This window comes from Oncorhynchus nerka, unplaced genomic scaffold, assembly GCF_034236695.1.
Source record: "Oncorhynchus nerka isolate Pitt River unplaced genomic scaffold, Oner_Uvic_2.0 unplaced_scaffold_776, whole genome shotgun sequence".
NCBI lineage: Eukaryota > Metazoa > Chordata > Actinopteri > Salmoniformes > Salmonidae > Oncorhynchus > Oncorhynchus nerka.
In genome coordinates, this window is record NW_027040449.1 from 51,969 (window position 1) to 74,260 (window position 22,292).

The window sequence follows — 22,292 nt, forward strand, 5'->3', positions numbered from 1 at the left end:
GGGTGTGAACTGTGGTGGTAAGTTTTGGTTGTGGATTCTAAGCTTGGCTGATGTGCAGACCACATGACAGAGAGGTCTATAAACCCAAGCAAAACACATTATAGTTTACTTAAATCTGTGCCACTCCTTTTATACAGTATGATATGTTTATGTTAGGTTACATGACTAGACTAGATGTAACTTAGTAAACGTAAATCCAGAACACTTAAATTAGTTACGTTTGATATGGTCACATAAGACATATGGTTATTTAATGCAAAACTGAAAGGAGGGTGGTTGGTCGAGGTGGACGTTTAACGTAAACATCTAGTGTAATAATCTAGTGGACGTTTAACGTAAACATCTAGTGTAATAATCTAGTGGACGTTTAACGTAAACATCTAGTGTAATAATCTAGTGGACGTTTAACGTAAACATCTAGTGTAATAATCTAGTGGACGTTTAACGTAAACATCTAGTGTAATAATCTAGTGGTAACGTGTTTGAATCTCACCACAGACAAACACACGTTCACACTCATGTACCTCTTCTAAATCATTTCCATTTGAATGTACATTAAAAGGAACAGCCAAGGAGAGCAACGCTTTCAAACCTTTCTATACGCTCTTTAATGTCTTATGTTTTTCCATAACAAGTCCCTTACATTTTACAGTCCATAGTTTTCCTCCACAGATCTTATTATTCAGCACCAGTGAACTACAGGTCACATTCATTTCATATCTTTAGAATGAGCAAAGGCATCCTTGAAGATGTAGACAGGCAGAGGGAACAAGTGTGAGAAGAAATTATAACAAACCCAAATATCAAACACACAAAACGGAAATAAGGAATCAAATAAAATATATTTCCGCAAACACTGATCCCTCTTTACATGTGAGCATCACTGTCCCATTATCCTTAAAGGGGCAATCTGGGATTCAAATAACTAAATGGCCGCCCGCTACTTTCTTTTGGTAAACAGCTGAGGGATGGAGCTGGAGAAATTAAACCACTCAAATTCAAAGATGAAGCAAGGATGGATGCAAGGACTGACCATCCATGAGATCAACATGATAGTTTAACCACATTCTGAAGCATTACAGCGTTAGTTACCAATTACATTATTTACAAGCAATGTAGTGAAACAAGCTGATCATTTGGTTCTGATTGGGTAAGACAGTTGAACTAAGCTCACGAGGCATTATACGTTCAATTCTTTAACAATCAATGGCTACATTTCATTCATTTAAAGGTTAAAAAATGGATGTACAAATACTGGATTGTCCCTTTAATGGCAGATCATCTGAACACACAGGACTGTGTTTCCCCGAGACACTAATCAGAAATATTAGGGTTCTGGAGGCCCTATTCATTAAGACTTGTGCTATTATATTATTTAACAGTAGTTAACCCCATGATGATAGGTGTTTGTCCCAAATGGCACTCTATCCCCTATGTAGTGCACTACTTTTCACAACGGCCCATATGGCTCTGGACAATAATAGTGCACTATATAGGGAATAGGGTGCCATTTAAGAGGAAATCACACTCTAGATCAACAACACAAACATATATCATATAAATATTGTTATTTCCAAACTGTTATGTAAATATTAAATACAATATATTTCCTATGGATTTATGATGAATTTACATGAATAACTATACACACATCAATAATAAATACATGAAGATAAAATGTTCATCTTGAAAAGGGAAACAGGAAATTGATCTAATTCCACTGGGGGAACGAGGCAGATGACTGGAGGTAAGTGTGGATCAGTCTTAGACCTCAACCACTGTGTCACAACATAAATACATCAATACATTCAGAACAAAAGACTAACTATTTCACCATATTACTGATGATCAACATTTTGACTTTGCATTAATGTTCAAGCTAGCTTTGAAGCGGACAAGTCTTCTGTGTTTGTGTGTGTGTGCATCCATCCATGTGTGCATCACTCTAGCAGTGTACCAGAGCCAGCGGCTGGTGTGAGGGTGATGGGGAACATTAGGACCTTAGCCTTCATGAAGGACAGGTCAGCCAGCCCACAGATCACCCTGGCTGCCTCCTCACTCAGCTGGTCCTCCTCATCCCTATGGGGTTTCCTGACACAAACACACACAACACATTAAGATGGAAAAACACAGAGGCGACATATGATTGCAGGTGAGTTTCCCCTCTTTCCATGCAAAGCTCTTTCAGACCTGGCAAAGCACGATATAAAACCAATCGATTATGCTTGATTAGCAATTATTGATCACTACGTGTGTGTGTGTGTGTCAGTCTGACCTGGTGGAGGTGGTGGTATTCTCCATAGTAGACATGAGGTGGTTCAGGGTGTCAGCTGGACGGCTGCTTGTGTCACTGTCTAGCTCTGGATCCACCACATCACACACACACACATGTACACAAATACATTGCACCTGTGTTTAGAGTTCAAAACAAAAAGACCACCATGGCACTTCTGTCCTTGGTCCAAATAAAAGGTGTACAAACTACTAGCAAGTGGTGAAGAAACCATCAAGAATTTGGTCTTTCAACACAGTGGGTGGCAGTATGGAGCTGGAATAAGAATCTCCAGAACAGAGGAAAGCAGCATAGAGTTGGATAGAGGGCTCTTCCTTACATCTTTGCCATTCTGTCTTCCGTGACAGCATGGGCAGCAATATTGAGGGCTCTCTCCATTTGACTTAAATTAGTTAATTGACAGTCGGTTAACAAACTGAAAGGGTTTGCATACTGCCTCCTGGAGTGTATTGTCTGAACAGGCATTAAGGCCAAGGTAGGTGATTTACAGCCACATCCAGGTATGGGACGTTTGCTCAGGAGTATAATTCATTGGCAGATCCTTCCTGCTGACCTGGATGGAATTCTGTGATCCTTACTTATCCTATAGAAATTCCCACCCAGTTGACTGCTTCCTTATGGTGAACGGCCTCAATGGCACTGCCCATGTTAAACCAGGATGTGTTACATCTATCCATGTCTATGGAGGAAAGTGGTCAGTGCAGTGATAGAACAGCCAGAGAAAACCAAGAGGCAGGACAGCTCAGATAGGTGTAATATATTAGAAAGAGGTTTATTCGCGTATTTACAACAGTGTTTATTGCAACCACACTGAAAGAACCTTAAAACATCTCATTGGTTGGGGGGAATCTAAAAAGAAATATAAAAACATATTCAAGCTAAATCAAATTGTATTTTCTTTTGCAGATATTGTGTTAATATAATCACAGTGATTGTAAAGATCAGTTTCAGTTTACTGAATATATATGTCCTCTTTATTTTACAAAGAAAATGAAAAGTAAAGATACAGAAGAATATAAGAAAACACAGAATAGCAGCTTAAACAGAAAACAGTAAGAGGATCCTGGCTTTCTCTATCCTGGCTTTCTCTATCCTGGCTTTCTCTATCCTGGGTACTAGTAAGAGGATCCTGGCTTTCTCTATCCTGGGTACTAGTAAGAGGATCCTGGCTTTCTCTATCCTGGCTTTCTCTATCCTGGGTACTAGTAAGATGATCCTGGCTTTCGCTATCCTGGCTTTCTCTATCCTGGGTACCAGTAAGAGGATCCTGGCTTTCTCTATCCTGGGTACTAGTAAGAGGATCCTGGCTTTCTCTATCCTGGGAACTAGTAAGAGGATCCTGGCTTTCTCTATCCTGGGTACTAGTAAGAGGATCCTGGCTTTCTCTATCCTGGGTTTCTCTATCCTGGCTTTCTCTATCCTGGGTACTAGTAAGAGGATCCTGGCTTTCTCTATCCTGGGTACTAGTAAGAGGATCCTGGCTTTCTCTGTCCTGGGTACTAGTAAGAGGATCCTGTCTTTCTCTATCCTGGGTACTAGTAAGAGGATCCTGGCTTTCTCTGTCCTGGGTACTAGTAAGAGGATCCTGGCTTTCTCTATCCTGGGAACTAGTAAGAGGATCCTGGCTTTCTCTATCCTGGGTACTAGTAAGAGGATCCTGGCTTTCTCTATCCTGGGTACTAGTAAGAGGATCCTGGCTTTCTCTGTCCTGGGTACTAGTAAGAGGATCCTGGCTTTCTCTATCCTGGGAACTAGTAAGAGGATCCTGGCTTTCTCTGTCCTGGGTACTAGTAAGAGGATCCTGGCTTTCTCTATCCTGGGTTTCTCTATCCTGGCTTTCTCTATTCTGGGTACTAGTAAGAGGATCCTGGCTTTCTCTGTCCTGGGTACTAGTAAGAGGATCCTGGCTTTCTCTATCCTGGGTTTCTCTATCCTGGCTTTCTCTATTCTGGGTACTAGTAAGAGGATCCTGGCTTTCTCTATCCTGGCTTTCTCTATCCTGGGTATTAGTAAGAGGATCCTGGCTTTCTCTATCCTGGGTACCAGTAAGAGGATCCTGGCTTTCTCTATCCTGGGTACTAGTAAGATGACCCTGGCTTTCGCTATCCTGGCTTTCTCTATCCTGGGTACCAGTAAGAGGATCCTGGCTTTCTCTATCCTGGGTACTAATAAGAGAATCCTGGCTTTCTCTATCCTGGCTTTCTCTATCCTGGGTACCAGTAAGAGGATCCTGGCTTTCTCTATCCTGGGTACTAATAAGAGAATCCTGGCTTTCTCTATCCTGGCTTTTTCTATCCTGGGTACCAGTAAGAGGATCCTGGCTTTCTCTATCTTGGGTACCAGTAAGATGATCCTGGGTTTCTCTATCCTGGCTTTCTCTATCCTGGGTTTCTCTATCCTGGGTTTCTCTATCCTGGGTACCAGTAAGAGGATCCTGGCTTTCTCTATCCTGGGTACCAGTAAGATGACCCTGGCTTTCGCTATCCTGGATTTCTCTATCCTGGGTACCAGTAAGAGGATCCTGGCTTTCTCTATCCTGGCTTTCTCTATCCTGGGTACTAGTAAGAGGATCCTGGCTTTCTCTATCCTGGGTAACAGTAAGAGGATCCTGGCTTTCTCTATCCTGGGTACTAGTAAGATGATCCTGGCTTTCTCTATCCTGGCTTTCTCTATCCTGGGTACTAGTAAGATGATCCTGGCTTTCTCTATCCTGGGTACCAGTAAGAGGATCCTGGCTTTCTCTATCCTGGGTACTAGTAAGATGACCCTGGCTTTCGCTATCCTGGCTTTCTCTATCCTGGGTACCAGTAAGAGGATCCTGGCTTTCTATCCTGGGTACTAATAAGAGAATCCTGGCTTTCTCTATCCTGGCTTTCTCTATCCTGGGTACCAGTAAGAGGATCCTGGCTTTCTCTATCCTGGGTACTAATAAGAGAATCCTGGCTTTCTCTATCCTGGCTTTCTCTATCCTGGGTACCAGTAAGAGGATCCTGGCTTTCTCTATCCTGGGTTTCTCTATCCTGGGTTTCTCTATCCTGGGTACCAGTAAGAGGATCCTGGCTTTCTCTATCCTGGGTACCAGTAAGATGACCCTGGCTTTCGCTATCCTGGATTTCTCTATCCTGGGTACCAGTAAGAGGATCCTGGCTTTCTCTATCCTGGCTTTCTCTATCCTGGGTACTAGTAAGAGGATCCTGGCTTTCTCTATCCTGGGTAACAGTAAGAGGATCCTGGCTTTCTCTATCCTGGGTACTAGTAAGATGATCCTGGCTTTCTCTATCCTGGCTTTCTCTATCCTGGGTACTAGTAAGATGATCCTGGCTTTCTCTATCCTGGGTACTAGTAAGATGATCCTGGCTTTCTCTATCCTGGGTACCAGTAAGAGGATCCTGGCTTTCTCTAGCCTGGGTACTAATAAGAGGATCCTGGTTTTCTCTAGCCTGGGTACTAGTAAGAGGATCCTGGCTTTCTCTATCCTGTGTACTAGTAAGAGGATCCTGGCTTTCTCTATCCTGGGTACTAGTAAGAGGATCCTGTATTTCTCTATCCTGGGTACTAGTAAGAGGATCCTGGCTTTCTCTAGTCTGGATACCAGTCTGTTTGTGCTAATATTCTACTTCATGTCATGCCAAACATCATTTTTGGCATATGACAAAGTACAAGGAGTGGAATGTTAGTACAGAACAGGTCTGGAGTTCAGGCTTTTTCACATGAGCTTATTTCTACTACAACCTTTCTACTACAACCAAAATGCAGCTACTGGGGGGATTCCCTTTAGGCTATGGCCACACATTCATCTATATGGCTTGACTTGTCTTTGCCCCATTCCCTCCACTAATACTGAAAGATCTCTCGCCCAGTGCAATAAGAAACAGTGTTTGGATCAATGATGAAGGGTAACAACATGTGAGAAACCTCATCACCATCACTCAATACAGGGCAGACGAGGTAGCCGGTTAAGTTAGACATATATAGAGAGAGAGCCTTGGGATTCCACAGTACAAGATACAATTAAAGGGACAGTAGGTCATGAAAATGAGTAGTACCATCTAGGGAGACATCAATGTGAACAGAGGAGAGATGGAGTGGGGGAGGGGTGATAGGGACTATGTTCCAAAGTCCACACTTGCATACCACTTACTTAGAATGCATGTCCAACACATTGCTTCATTATAAATGGTAGTCTAGTGTGTCCAACACATTGCTTCATTATAGGTGGTAGTCTAGTATGTCCAACACATTGATTCATTATAGGTGGTAGTCTAGTATGTCCAACACATTGATTCATTATAGGTGGTAGTCTAGTATGTCCAACACATTGCTTCATTATAGGTGGTAGTCTAGTGTGTCCAACACATTGTTTCATTATAGGTGGTAGTCTAGTATGTCCAACACATTGATTCATTATAAATGGTAGTCTAGTATGTCCAACACATTGCTTCATTATAAATGGCAGTCTAGTATGTCCAACACATTGCTTCATTATAAATGGTAGTCTAGTGTGTCCAACACATTGTTTCATTATAGGTGGTAGTCTAGTATGTCCAACACATTGCTTCATTATAGGTGGTAGTCTAGTATGTCCAACACATTGATTCATTATAGGTGGTAGTCTAGTATGTCCAACACATTGATTCATTATAGGTGGTAGTCTAGTATGTCCAACACATTGATTCATTATAGGTGGTAGTCTAGTATGTCCAACACATTGATTCATTATAAATGGTAGTCTAGTGTGTCCAACACATTGATTCATTATAGGTGGTAGTCTAGTGTGTCCAACACATTGCTTCATTATAAATGGTAGTCTAGTATGTCCAACACATTGCTTCATTATAAATGGTAGTCTAGTATGTCCAACACATTGCTTCATTATAGGTGGTAGTCTAGTATGTCCAACACATTGATTCATTATAGGTGGTAGTCTAGTATGTCCAACACATTGATTCATTATAGGTGGTAGTCTAGTATGTCCAACACATTGATTCATTATAAATGGTAGTCTAGTGTGTCCAACACATTGCTTCATTATAAATGGTAGTCTAGTATGTCCAACACATTGCTTCATTATAAATGGTAGTCTAGTATGTCCAACACATTGATTCATTATAGGTGGTAGTCTAGTGTGTCCAACACATTGCTTCATTATAAATGGCAGTCTAGTATGTCCAACACATTGCTTCATTATAGGTGGTAGTCTAGTGTGTCCAACACATTGCTTCATTATAAATGGCAGTCTAGTGTGTCCAACACATTGCTTCATTATAGGTGGTAGTCTAGTGTGTCCAACACATTGCTTCATTATAGGTGGTAGTCTAGTATGTCCAACACATTGCTTCATTATAGGTGGTAGTCTAGTGTGTCCAACACATTGCTTCATTATAAATGGCAGTCTAGTATGTCCAACACATTGCTTCATTATAGGTGGTAGTCTAGTATGTCCAACACATTGATTCATTATAGGTGGTAGTCTAGTATGTCCAACACATTGATTCATTATAGGTGGTAGTCTAGTATGTCCAACACATTGATTCATTATAAATGGTAGTCTAGTATGTCCAACACATTGCTTCATTATAAATGGCAGTCTAGTATGTCCAACACATTGCTTCATTATAGGTGGTAGTCTAGTATGTCCAACACATTGATTCATTATAGGTGGTAGTCCAGTGTGTCCAACACATTGATTCATTATAGGTGGTAGTCTAGTATGTCCAACACATTGATTCATTATAAATGGTAGTCTAGTGTGTCCAACACATTGATTCATTATAGGTGGTAGTCTAGTATGTCCAACACATTGATTCATTATAAATGGTAGTCTAGTATGTCCAACACATTGCTTCATTATAGGTGGTAGTCTAGTATGTCCAACACATTGATTCATTATAGGTGGTAGTCCAGTGTGTCCAACACATTGATTCATTATAGGTGGTAGTCTAGTATGTCCAACACATTGATTCATTATAAATGGTAGTCTAGTGTGTCCAACACATTGATTCATTATAGGTGGTAGTCTAGTATGTCCAACACATTGATTCATTATAAATGGTAGTCTAGTATGTCCAACACATTGATTCATTATAAATGGTAGTCTAGTATGTCCAACACATTGCTTCATTATAGGTGGTAGTCTAGTGTGTCCGACACATTGCTTCATTATAAATGGTAGTCTAGTATGTCCAACACATTGATTCATTATAGGTGGTAGTCTAGTATGTCCAACACATTGCTTCATTATAAATGGTAGTCTAGTGTGTCCAACACATTGATTCATTATAGGTGGTAGTCTAGTATGTCCAACACATTGATTCATTATAGGTGGTAGTCTAGTATGCTGGTGTGGACATTGGAACCAAAGAGAATAACAGGAGTCAGGTAGCAGCAGAGTCGGAGGGGAGAGTGTGTTCAGCAGCCTCATCTCTAGCCCTGTAGGTAGGGGGCTCAGTGGGAGGACGTACCATCCAGACGGTTGATACCAAGGCCACTGCTGCTCCAGTCAAACTGGGACCAAGGCTGGGGGGCCTCCTGCTGGCAGAAGGAACAAACTGTAGTGAGGCTCAGCAGTGTGCCCTCTATTCAACACAGTCTCTTGAAGGCCCATACTCACAAAAGCACATCAGACAAAGTTCATTTTGAAGAGAGTATCTAAGGTCCCTCCTCTCAAACCTCCTCTTCCAATGAGCTTTGAGAAAGGGGTGCGGGATTGAGGAAACAAAGACGGAGGAGAGTTTAACAGCTGGTAACATGTTCACACACCATAGACCGCTTTGCCAACATGAAAGAGAGGAGGACTGCATTGGTGTTCAACTGGACTATAAATCAAATCAACTATTATTGATCACATAGACATGGTTAGCAGATGTTATTGTGAGTGTAGCGAAATGCTTATCCTTCTAGATCCGACAGTGCAGCAGTATCTAACAGGTCATATCTAACAATTACACAACTAAACCTAATACACACTATCTAGTAAAGGAATGGGATGAGAATACTGTATATAACTATACAATATATGGATGAGCAGTGACAGAGCGGCTAAGATGCAATAGATAGTAAAGAATAGATAGTGAAGGATACAGTATATACATATGAGATGAGTAATGTGAGATAAGTAAACATTAAAGTGGCATTATTAAAGTGACTAGTGTTCCATTTATGAAAGTGGCCAATGATATCAAGTCTGTATGTAGGCAGCCACCTCTCTGTGCTTGTGGTGGCTGTTTAACAATCTGAAAGCCTTGAGATAGAAGCTGTTTTTCAATCTCTCTCCCAGGTGTGATGCACCTGTACTTACCTCGCCTTCTGAATGGAATGGGGTAGTGGCTCTGATGGAACAGGTTGTGGCTCGGGTGGTTATTGTCCTTGCCTTCCTGTGACATTAGGTGTTGTAGGTGTTCTGGGAGGCAGGTAGTTTGCCCCTGGTGATGTTTTGTGCAAACCGCACCAACATCTGAAGAGCCCTGTGGTTGTGGGCGGTGCAGTTGCCGTACCAGGCAGCGATACAGCCCGATAGGATGCTCTAAATTGTGCACCTGTACAATTTGTTGCGCCTTCTTCACCACACTGTCTGTGTGCGTGGACCATTTCAGTTTGTCGGTGATATGTACACGAGAAACTTAAAACTTTCCACCTTCTCCACTGCTGTCCCGTTGATATGGATAGGGGGGTGCTCCCTCTGCTGTTTCCTGAAGTCCACAATCATCTCTTTTGTTTTGCTGACATTTAGTGAGAAGTTATTCTCCTGACACCACACTCCAAGGGCCCTCACCTCCTCCCTGTAGTCTGTCTCGTCATTGTTGGTAATCAAGCCTATCACTGTATTGTCGTCTGCAAACTTCATGATTGAGTTGGAGGCGTGCAGGGCCACGCAGTCGTGGGTGAACAGGGAGTACAGGAGAGGGCTGAGAACGCACTCTTGTGGGGTCCCAGTGTTGAGGATCAGTGGGGTGGAGATGTTGTTTCCTACCTTCACCACCTGGGGGCGGCCAGTCGGGAAGTCCAGGACCCAGTTGCACAGAGCGGGGTTGAGACCCGGGGTCTCAAGCTTCATGATGAGTTTGGAGGGTACTGTGTTGTTGAATGCTGAGCTGTAGTCAATTAACAGCATTCTCACATAGGTATTCCTCTTGTCCAGATGGGATAGAGCAGTGTGCAGTGTGATGGCGATTGCATCGTCTGTGGACCTATTGGGGCGGTAAGCAAATTGGAGTGGGTCTAGGGTGTCAGGTACGGTGGAGGTGATATGATCCTTGACTAGTCTCTCAAAGCACTTCATGATGACAGAAGTGAGGGCTATTGGGTTATTTCAGTTACCTTAGCTGTCTTGGGAACAGGAACAATGTTGGCCATCTTGAAGCATGTGGGAACAGCAGACTGGGATAGGGATTGATTGAATATGTCTGTAAACACACCAGCCAGCTGGTCTGCGCATGCTCTGAGGAGGCGGCTAGGGATGCCGCCTGGGCCGGCAGCCTTGCAAAGGGTTAACATGTTTAAATGTTTTACTCACGGTGGCCACGGAGAAGGAGAGTCCGTAGTCTATGGTAGCAGTCTAGGATAGTAGGGTTAGTCAAAAAACTATGTTTTACAAACACACACACACAAAAATCAGTTCCATGGACAGCCACATGATCTTTAGCAACATTGATTGGACTAAATTGTTTTTGGTATCTTTAAGTTTGTTTTCAGTGTATTAAACTAAGCATACATAGCCTTCTTGATTTGAGAGTGTTTACATTTTTAAGTGTAAATAGTGCTGGAATAGCGGAGGCAGTGCTCATGTTGTCTTCTGTTGATTTGAGGTAAGTCTGTGTTTCTAAATCAGTGGTTGTTAGTAAACTGTCAAACGTTAACTGGCTTGACCTTGCTGCAGACTTCTGTGACTGTTGTCTTTTATTGTCACGGCCTTACTGTATATCATGGTGGTGTATGAACGAATGGGTTATAGAGCAAACAACGGAATTATCACAACATAGGTTGTAATATGGCTTTATTTACTGGCTTGACTTCCTCAGTGATTTTACCCACACACCTCTACTGGTCATGACTAGCTAACTGATGTTTAATGTTACTTGTCCTTGTGTTAGAGTTCTGATGTCTATGGTATGAAACCATGCTGATATTGGCTAGCTAGCTACTTGCACCAAGATGGCTGCTGTAGCACGGATCTGACATGCACCAAGATGGCTGCTGTAGCACGGATCTGACATGCACCAAGATGACTGCTGTAGCACGGATCTGACATGCACCAAGATGGCTGCTGTAGCATGGATCTGACATGCACCAAGATGGCTGCTGTAGCATGGATCTGACATGCACCAAGATGGCTGCTGTAGCATGGATCTGACATGCACCAAGATGGCTGCTGTAGCATGGATCTGACATGCACCAAGATGGCTGCTGTAGCATGGATCTGACATGGACCAAGATGGCTGCCGTAGCATGGATCTGACATGGACCAAGATGGCTGCCGTAGCATGGATCTGACATGGACCAAGATGTCTGCTGTAGCATGGATCTGAAATGCACTAAGATGTCTGCTGTAGCATGGATCTGACATGCACCAAGATGGCTGCTGTAGCATGGATCTGACATGCACCAAGATGGCTGCATGGATCTGAGCAAGATGGCTGCTGTAGCATGGATCTGACATGGACCAAGATGGCTGCCGTAGCATGGATCTGACATGGACCAAGATGTCTGCTGTAGCATGGATCTGACATGCACTAAGATGTCTGCTGTAGCATGGATCTGACATGGACCAAGATGTCTGCTGTAGCATGGATCTGACATGCACTAAGATGTCTGCTGTAGCATGGATCTGACATGGACCAAGATGTCTGCTGTAGCATGGATCTGACATGGACCAAGATGGCTGCTGTAGCATGAATCTGACATGCACCAAGATGTCTGCTGTAGCATGGATCTGACATGCACCAAGATGGATGATGTAGCATGAATCTGACATGCACCAAGATGGCTGCCGTAGCATGGATCTGACATGCACCAAGATGGCTGCCGTAGCATGGATCTGACATGCACCAAGATGGCTGCCGTAGCATGGATCTGACATGCACCAAGATGGCTGCCGTAGCATGGATCTGACATGCACCAAGATGGCTGCTGTAGCATGGATCTGACATGCACCAAGATGGCTGCTGTAGCATGGATCTGACATGCACCAAGATGGCTGCTGTAGCATGGATCTGACATGCACCAAGATGTCTGCTGTAGCATGGATCTGACATGCACCAAGATGGCTGCTGTAGCATGGATCTGACATGCACCAAGATGGCTGCTGTAGCATGGATCTGACATGCACCAAGATGGCTGCTGTAGCAAGGATCTGCAGCAAGGAGAAACAACCATGTATGAGACACATGCTAAATGCCACCACCATCACTTCAATAGAGCATGCTAGCTAGTTGTTCATACAGCAATAATATCAAAATGCATGGCTAGAATTACATCAAACTCTAACAGGATACTGTAAATATAGCTAATATACATGGTGAACTCATACACATCGTAAATATTAAAAGAGAACACAGCACTTCAGAACAATATCTACCGCTTGCATGTCAATATCAGACTGGGAAAAATATATGTTTGCAACCTCATCCTCTATCTGCAACCATAGCCAATGACATTACCCCTTATTGATATCTGACTTAAACCAACCAATTACAATAAATAAACATTAAATACACATTTCTGCTTTGGCGTGGGGAACTTAACTAACCACGTTACACAAGCATGATACGTTTACTAGACAAGAACAGTTCAAGGACACAACTAATTTAAAAAAGGCACACGTAGCCTACATATCAATACATACACACAAACTATCTAGGTCAAATAGGGGAGAGGCGTTGTGCCTTGAGGTGCTGCTTTATCTGTTTTTTAAACCATTATAATACATTATCCACACATGTACTCATTATCCACACATGAACTCATTATCCACACATGTACTCATTATCCACACATGTACCCTTAAAGGTACCAAACAGTACCATGTTAGATCATGTGTACATCTGAAGGTACATGATGTGTATTTTGATCTTTTTGCAACCCAGGGAACAATACTGTACCTTAACCAGGGGTGGACTTAGTGATTTGGAGGCCCCAGGCAGAGTCCAGTCTGAGGCCTTCACCAGACAAAGCATCTGAGTGAGCGAAACAGCGCCACTCTTTACTAAAGAAATGCATTATCTATTAACTGAGTAAATTCCTGTAATGTTTATTGTATTATTCTTGTTAAACTGTTTGGGTTTGTTTTGTTTTTCTGGACATTTTACATGAACTCAGTACCACACAAACTTTGGACACACATAACTCATTATCAAGGGTTTATTTTTATTTCTATTATTTTCAACATTGTAGAATAATAGTACAAATAGTACAAATAAAGAAAAACCTTTGAATGAGTAGGTGTGTCCAAACTTTTGACTGGTACTGTATATTTACACTGGCAGAATACAAGCATTTCACAAATACCAAATGCACTTGTTTGATATAAAACAGTCAGTTGGTGACATCTACAGGACAGTTGAGCAGTGAGACTCTATCTGAACCACCAGGGTTGAAGAATGGATAGAGTTTCTTAGTGAAGTTGCAGCCAGTGAAAGAGTAGATATGACAACTGTCCTCCACATTGAAGGAGTCCTGACACTTCTTATAATCCACAAACACGCCACCTTCTGGGGCTTCTCTCTCAGGGAGAGGGTGACATGGGCAGGTAGGTGAATCCCTGTACTCTCCATCCCACAGTCATACAGTCTAGTATCCATCATCAGGACTCAGTGTTATCTTCCCTGTTCTCTCCATCCCACAGTCATACAGTCTAGTATCCATCGTCAGGACTCAGTGTAATCCTCCCTGTACTCTCCATCCCACAGTCATACAGTCTAGTATCCATCATCAGGACTCAGTGTAATCCTCCCTGTTCTCTCCATCCCACAGTCATACAGTCTAGTATCCATCGTCAGGACTCAGTGTAATCCTCCCTGTACTCTCCATCCCACAGTCATACAGTCTAGTATCCATCATCAGGACTCAGTGTAATCCTCCCTGTTCTCTCCATCCCACAGTCATACAGTCTAGTATCCATCATCAGGACTCAGTGTAATCCTCCCTGCACTCTCCATCCCACAGTCATACAGTCTAGTATCCATCATCAGGACTCAGTGTAATCCTCCCTGTACTCTCCAACCCACAGTCATACAGTCTAGTATCCATCATCAGGACTCAGTGTAATCCTCCCTGTACTCTCCATCCCACAGACATACAGTCTAGTATCCATCATCAGGACTCAGTGTAGGAACACTGGAATGTGAGATGTAATCTACACCTCCATTAGGAACACTGGAATGTGAGATGTAATCTATACCTTCATTAGGATGATAGAAATCCTCATTATTTTCTTGAATTTGAGAGCAATTTTGTCTGTATAGCCTTCACTCTCTCTTTCTGACTTCTGAAGCCAGTGGGGTGGGTGGGGCTTCGTGACAATGATCAAGAGCAGCTGCTCACCGATTGACACCTCCAACGCAGTTCCACCTCAATCACTACCAAAATATCCCCTATGTGGGCGTCTTCTATCTCTGGTTAACACTTGATCTGATTGACTCTTGGCCTCAGCCTTACTTACCCATAATTACAGCTGTCAAAGACACATGGCTGGAGATCAAAGTACATACATGATAGTTATGTCAGGATAATACTCTGGCTTGTAGAGTATTGATGAGTTTGGACCAGATCAACAGGACAGTGAGGACACTATTCCACTGGTTGAAAAAGTACCCAATTGTCATACTTAAGCTTTAAAAGTAAAGATACCTTAATAGAAAATGACTCAAATAAAAGTAAGTCACCCAGTAACATTCTACTTGAGAAAAGGCTAAAAGTATTTCATTTAAAATATACTTAAGTATAACAAAAGTAAATGTAATTGCTGAAATATACTTGAAATATATAAGTTAAAGTATAAATCATTTCAAATTCGTATATAAAGCAAACCGGATGGCACCATTTTCTTGTTTTTTAAATTTACGGTTAACCAGAGGCACAGTCCAACATTCAGACATCATTTAAAAACAAAGCATGTATTTAGTGAGTCCGCCAGATCAGAAGCAGTAGGGATGACCAGGGATGGTCTGTTGATAAATGTGTGAATTGGACCATTGTCCTGTCCTGCTAATCATTCAAAATGGAACTAGTACTTTTGGGTGTCAGGGGAAATGTATGGAGTAGAAAGTACATTATTTTCTTTAGGAATGTAGTTTAGTAAAAGTAAAAGTAGTCAAACATATAAATAGTAAAGTAGAGTACAGATACTACAACTAATTAATTAAGTAATACTTTAAAGTATTTTTTCTTAAGTGCTTTACAAAACTGCAATATTTCTCCCTAAATTCAGCTAGAGTCACATAGTATAAAACAAACCTTCATCTCTTCTGATGATTTCAAATTTAGTACAGTAGTCTGTCTAATTCAGGAGTCTGATACAATAGTCTGATACACTAGTCTGTCTGATACACTAGTCTGTCTGATACACTAGTGTGTCTGATACAGTAGTCTGATAAAGTAGTCTGATACAGTAGTCTGTCTGATACAGTAGTCTGATATACTAGTCTGTCTGATACAATAGTCTGATATACTAGTCTGTCTGATACAATAGTCTGATATACTAGTCTGTCTGAGACACTAGTCAGTCTGAGACACTAGTCAGTCTGAGACACTAGTCAGTCTGATAAAGTAGTCTGATACAGTAGTCTGTCTGATACAGTAGTCTGTCTGATACAGTAGTCTGATATACTAGTCTGTCTGATACAATAGTCTGATATACTAGTCTGTCTGATACACTAGTCTGATATACTAGTCTGTCTGATACACTAGTCTGATATACTAGTCTGTCTGATACAGTAGTCTGATATACTAGTCTGTCTGATACAGTAGTCTGATATACTAGTCTGTCTGATACACTAGTCTGTCTGATACACTAGTCTGTCTGATACAATAGTCTGATACACTAGTGTGTCTGATACAGTAGTCTGATAATGTAGTCTGAGACACTAGTCAGTCTGAGACACTAGTCAGTCTGAGACACTAGTCAGTCTGAGACACTAGTCAGTCTGAGACACTAGTCAGTCTGAGACACTAGTCAGTCTGTCATACTTTCCAGGTCCATACCCAAACAGTTCGAACTACTAATTTTGAAAATTACCCTCTCCAGAAATAAGTCTCTCACTGTTGCCGCCTGCTACCGGCCACCCTCAGCTCCCAGCTGTGCCCTGGACACCATTTGTGAATTGATCGCCCCCCATCTAGCTTCAGAGTTTGTTCTGTTAGGTGACCTAAACTGGGATATGCTTAACACCCCGGCAGTCCTACAATGTAAGCTAGATGCCCTCAATCTCACTCAAATCATCAAGGAACCCACCAGGTACAACCCTAACTCTGTAAACAAGGGCACCCTCATAGACGTCATCCTGACCAACTGGCCCTCCAAATACACCTCCGCTGTCTTCAACCAGGATCTCAGCGATCACTGCCTCATTGCCTGTATCCGCCACGGAGCCGCAGTCAAACGACCACCCCTCATCACTGTCAAACGCTCCCTAAAACACTTCTGTGAGCAGGCCTTTCTAATCGACCTGGCCCGGGTATCCTGGAAGGACATTGACCTCATCCCGTCAGTTGAGGATGCCTGGTCATTCTTTAAAAGTAACTTCCTCACCATTTTAGATAAGCATGCTCCGTTCAAAAAATGCAGAACCAAGAACAGATACAGCCCTTGGTTCACTCCAGACCTGACTGCCCTCGACCAGCACAAAAACATCCTGTGGCGGACTGCAATAGCATCGAATAGCCCCGTGATATGCAACTGTTCAGGGAAGTCAGGAACCAATACACGCAGTCAGTCAGGAAAGCTAAGGCCAGCTTCTTCAGGCAGAAGTTTGCATCCTGTAGCTCCAACTCCAAAAAGTTCTGGGACACTGTGAAGTCCATGGAGAACAAGAGCACCTCCTCCCAGCTGCCCACTGCACTGAGGCTAGGTAACACGGTCTCCACCGATAAATCCACGATTATCGAAAGCTTCAATAAGCACTTCTCAACGGCTGGCCATGCCTTCCGCCTGGCTACTCCAACCTCGGCAAACAGCTCCGCCCCCCCCCCGCAGCTCCTCGCCCAAGCCTCTTCAGGTTCTCCTTTACCCAAATCCAGATAGCAGATGTTCTGAAAGAGCTGCAAAACCTAGACCCGTACAAATCAGCTGGGCTTGACAATCTGGACCCTCTATTTCTGAAACTATCTGCCGCCATTGTCGCAACCCCTATTACCAGCCTGTTCAACCTCTCTTTCATATCGTCTGAGATCCCCAAGGATTGAAAGCTGCCGCAGTCATCCCCTCTTCAAAGGGGGAGCCACCCTGGACCCAAACTGCTATAGACCTATATCCATCCTGCCCTGCCTATCTAAGGTCTTCGAAAGCCAAGTCAACAAACAGGTCACTGACCATCTCGAATCCACCGTACCTTCTCCGCTGTGCAATCTGGTTTCCGAGCTGGTCACGGGTGCACCTCAGCCACGCTCAAGGTACTAAACGATATCATAACCGCCATCGATAAAAGACAGTACTGTGCAGCCGTCTTCATCGACCTCGCCAAGGCTTTCGACTCTGTCAATCACCATATTCTTATCGGCAGACTCAATAGCCTCGGTTTCTCGGATGACTGCCTTGCCTGGTTCACCAATTACTTTGCAGACAGAGTCCAGTGTGTCAAATCGGAGGGCATGCTGTCCGGTCCTCTGGCAGTCTCTATGGGGGTGCCACAGGGTTCAATTCTCGGGCCGACTCTTTTCTCTGTATATATCAATGATGCTGCTCTTGCTGCGGGCGATTCCATGATCCACCTCTACGCAGACGACACCATTCTATATACTTTCGGCCCGTCATTGGACACTGTGCTATCTAACCTCCAAACGAGCTTCAATGCCATACAGCACTCCTTCCGTGGCCTCCAACTGCTCTTAAACGAGAGTAAAACCAAATGCATGCTTTTCAACCGATCGCTGCCTGCACCCGCATGCCCGACTAGCATCACCACCCTGGATGGTTCCGACCTTGAATATGTGGACATCTATAATTACCTAGGTGTCTGGCTAGACTGCAAACTCTCCTTCCAGACTCACATCAAACATCTCCAATCGAAAATCAAATCAAGAGTCGGCTTTCTATTCCGCAACAAAGCCTCCTTCACTCACGCCGCCAAGCTTACCCTAGTAAAACTGACTATCCTACCGATCCTCGATTTCCGCGATGTCATCTACAAAATGGCTTCCAACACTCTACTCATCAAACTGGATGCAGTCTATCATAGTGCCATCCGTTTTGTCACCAAAGCACCTTATACCACCCACCACTGCGACTTGTATGCTCTAGTCGGCTGGCCCTCGCTACATATTCGTACCAGACCCACTGGCTCCAGGTCATCTACAAGTCCATGCTAGGTAAAGCTCCGCCTTATCTCAGTTCACTGGTCACGATGGCAACACCCATCCGTAGCACACGCTCCAGCAGGTGTATCTCACTGATCATCCCTAAAGCCAACACCTCATTTGGCCACCTTTCGTTCCAGTACTCTGCTGCCTGTGACTGGAACGAACTGCAAAAAAAAAAAAAAAAAAAAAAAAAAAAAAAAAAATATTCGCTGAAGTTGGAGACTTTTATCTCCCTCACCAACTTCAAACATCAGCTATCCGAGCAGCTAACCGATCGCTGCAGCTGTACATAGTCTATTGGTAAATAGCCCACCCATTTTCACCTACCTCATTCCCATACTGTTTTTATACTGTTTTTTTATTTATTTATTTACTTTTCTGCTCTTTTGCACACCAATATCTCTACCTGTACATGACCATCTGATCATTTATCACCCCAGTGTTAATCTGCAAAATTGTATTATTCGCCTACCTCCTCATGCCTTTTGCACACATTGTATATAGACTGCCCATTTTTTTTTCTACTGTGTTATTGACTTGTTAATTGTTTACTCCATGTGTAACTCTGTGTTGTCTGTTCACACTGCTATGCTTTATCTTGGCCAGGTCACAGTTGTAAATGAGAACTTGTTCTCAACTAGCCTACCTGGTTAAATAAAGGTGAAATAAATAAAATAAAAAACACTAGTCAGTCTGATACACTAGTCAGTCTGATACACTAGTCAGTCTGATACACTAGTCTGTCTGATACACTAGTCTGTCTGATACACTAGTCTGTCTGATACACTAGTCTGTCTGATACACTAGTCTGTCTGATTGTTACGAATCCCTTTTGGCCCGACAGTCTAGGGGGGATGGTAATGAGACCCGTAACATAACTCATGCAAATTATTATTGTGACAAAGTAAAAGTGTGAACGAAATAACCACGACAACAGAAATCTACCGTCAAACTCTAGGTTTATTTATAAACACACGGTAATGGGGGGAGCAGGAAAAGGGGCTGAGCTGGACCCAAGGAAAGAAACAATAAGTATTCAAAAACACCCCTAAGCTAGACTAGCCTACTTTAACAACAGCGAACTAACTAACCAAAAATACAGTGGGTGGTGCGCCCAGTTCTAACTAGTGTATTTAACAAAGTTCACCTACGGGTAGTGTATGCCCATGGGCGACTTGTCTTGGTTTCCCCCTTTTCCCACCAGCAACACACAAACACCATAACCAAAAACAATACTCACAGGTGATGACAAAGTGCTATGGAGGTGCTTTAAACAAAAGAGAGGTTAAGACACAAAGCGAGAGTGAAACACAGAGACCTACAGACATGGCATTTACAGAGGCATTTGCTAGAGATTGCTAGAGATTGAGCTAGAGCTTGAGAACAAACAAATGATGGGGTTTTTAAACCATGGGGAAGGAACTGTGATAGGGTAGGAAGTAGGAGGAGGGGTGTCTTCTGATTGATGATTGATTGTTGACTGATTGGGGAGTGATGGTTTTCACCTGTGAGGGGAGAAGGAGAGAAAAGAAACACACACAGGATACACACACACACAGGATAACTGTATCCGTAACACTGATACAGTAGTCTGATAAACTAGTCTGTCTGATACAGTAGTCTGATACAGTAGTCTGTCTGATACAGTAGTCAGTCTGATACAGTAGTCAGTCTGATACACTAGTCAGTCTGATACAGTAGTCTGTCTGATACAGTAGTCTGTCTGATACAGTAGTCTGTCTGATACACTAGTCAGTCTGATACAGTAGTCTGTCTGATACAGTAGTCTGATAAACTAGTCTGTCTGATACAGTAGTCTGATACAGTAGTCTGTCTGATACAGTAGTATGTCTGATATAATAGTCAGTCTGATACACTAGTCTGTCTGATATAATAGTCTCTCTGATACAATAGTCTGATACAATAGTCTGTCTGATACAATAGTCTGATACAGTAGTCTGTCTGATACAATAGTCTGTCTGATACAATAGTCTGATACAATAGTCTGATACACTAGTCTGTCTGATACAGTAGTCTGTCTGATATAATAGTCTCTCTGATACAGTAGTCTGATACACTAGTCTGTCTGATACAGTAGTCTGATACAGTAGTCTGTCTGATACAGTAGTCTGATACAATAGCCTGCCTGATACAATAGTCTCTCTGATACAATAGTCTGATACAATAGTCTGTCTGATACAATAGCCTGCCTGATACAATAGCCTGCCTGATACAATAGCCTGCCTGATACAATAGTCTGATACAATAGTCTGTCTGATACAATAATCTGTCTGATACAGTAGTCTGTCTGATATAATAGCCTGATACAATAGTCTGATACAATAGTCTGTCTGATACAATAATCTGTCTGATACAGTAGTCTGTCTGATACAGTAGCCTGATATAATAGTCTCTCTGATACAATAGTCTGATACAATAGTCTGTCTGATACAGTAGTCTGTCTGATACAGTAGTCTGTCTGAAACTGTAGTCTGTATGATATAATTGTCAGGACCCGGTTACGAACCCGGGTCTCCGGAGTGAAAAACAGTCACTTAACCAACTGAGCCACGAATAGTCGGCAGAACCCAGAAGATGAGGCAGACACAGCAGTACTTGAGACGGTGTATTTAATGTAGTAAAAAGTGAAGTCCTTCAGGAACACATGTAACTCCACAACCTCAAAAGGAATTCCACAAGAACAAAGGTAATCCTCCAAGACAAAAAAGGTAAATCCACAAGGTGGTAGGTATAGCACAAAAAGCCTCAAAAGATACTCAAAAATAAATAAACAAGAACAAAAAACAGAATTCCACAAGAGCGTCCACCGGGATCAACAAGAGTTAACAGAATACTAGGGCTGGGTGCTAACATACAAACACAGAGCAAAGGACTGAGGAAAACAAAGGGTTTAAATACAATCAGGGGAAACGAGGCACAGGTGCAAATAATAATGGGGATCAAGGGAAAACAAAAGGTCAAAAGGCACAATGGGGGCATCTAGTGACCAAAACCGGAACAACCCTGGCCAAATCCTGACAGAATCCCCCCTAGGAACGGCTCCTGACGTTCCTACCAGCTCTCTCAGGGTGGAGAGCCCTGAACTGACGAATGAGGTCAGGGTCCAGTATGTCTTTGGCAGGAACCCAGGAGCGCTCCTCGGGACCGTAGCCTTCCCAGTCCACCAGATACTGCCAGGACCGCTGCACCCGGCGGTAATCCAGTATCCGATGGACGGTATAAGCCGGCTGGCCTCCAATGACACGAGGCGGAGGGGGAGGTCTGTCTGCCGGGACAAGGGGAGAAAAAAACAACAGGTTTTAATAAGGAAATGTGAAATGTGGGATTAATCTTAAGGGATCTGGGTAAGTGTAGGCGATAAGAAACTGGGTTAACTCTCCTGGCAACCTTAAAGGGACCGATGTATTTTTGGGACAGCTTGCGAGACTCCACCCGTAGTGGTAAGTCTCTTGTGGAGAGCCAGACTCTC

At 42.9% G+C, this 22,292-nt stretch overlaps 1 long non-coding RNA gene across 1 annotated transcript; it reads right to left on the reverse strand.

Moving 5' to 3' along the window:
* Positions 1-823: 823 nt before the first annotated feature.
* On the reverse strand, positions 824-8,826 carry LOC135571087 (uncharacterized). The gene is made up of 3 exons (XR_010463637.1): positions 8,755-8,826; positions 2,276-2,360; positions 824-2,091 (listed from the first exon to the last, which is right to left on the reverse strand). It is a non-coding gene; the product is annotated as an uncharacterized LOC135571087 (long non-coding RNA).
* Positions 8,827-22,292: the final 13,466 nt, after the last annotated feature.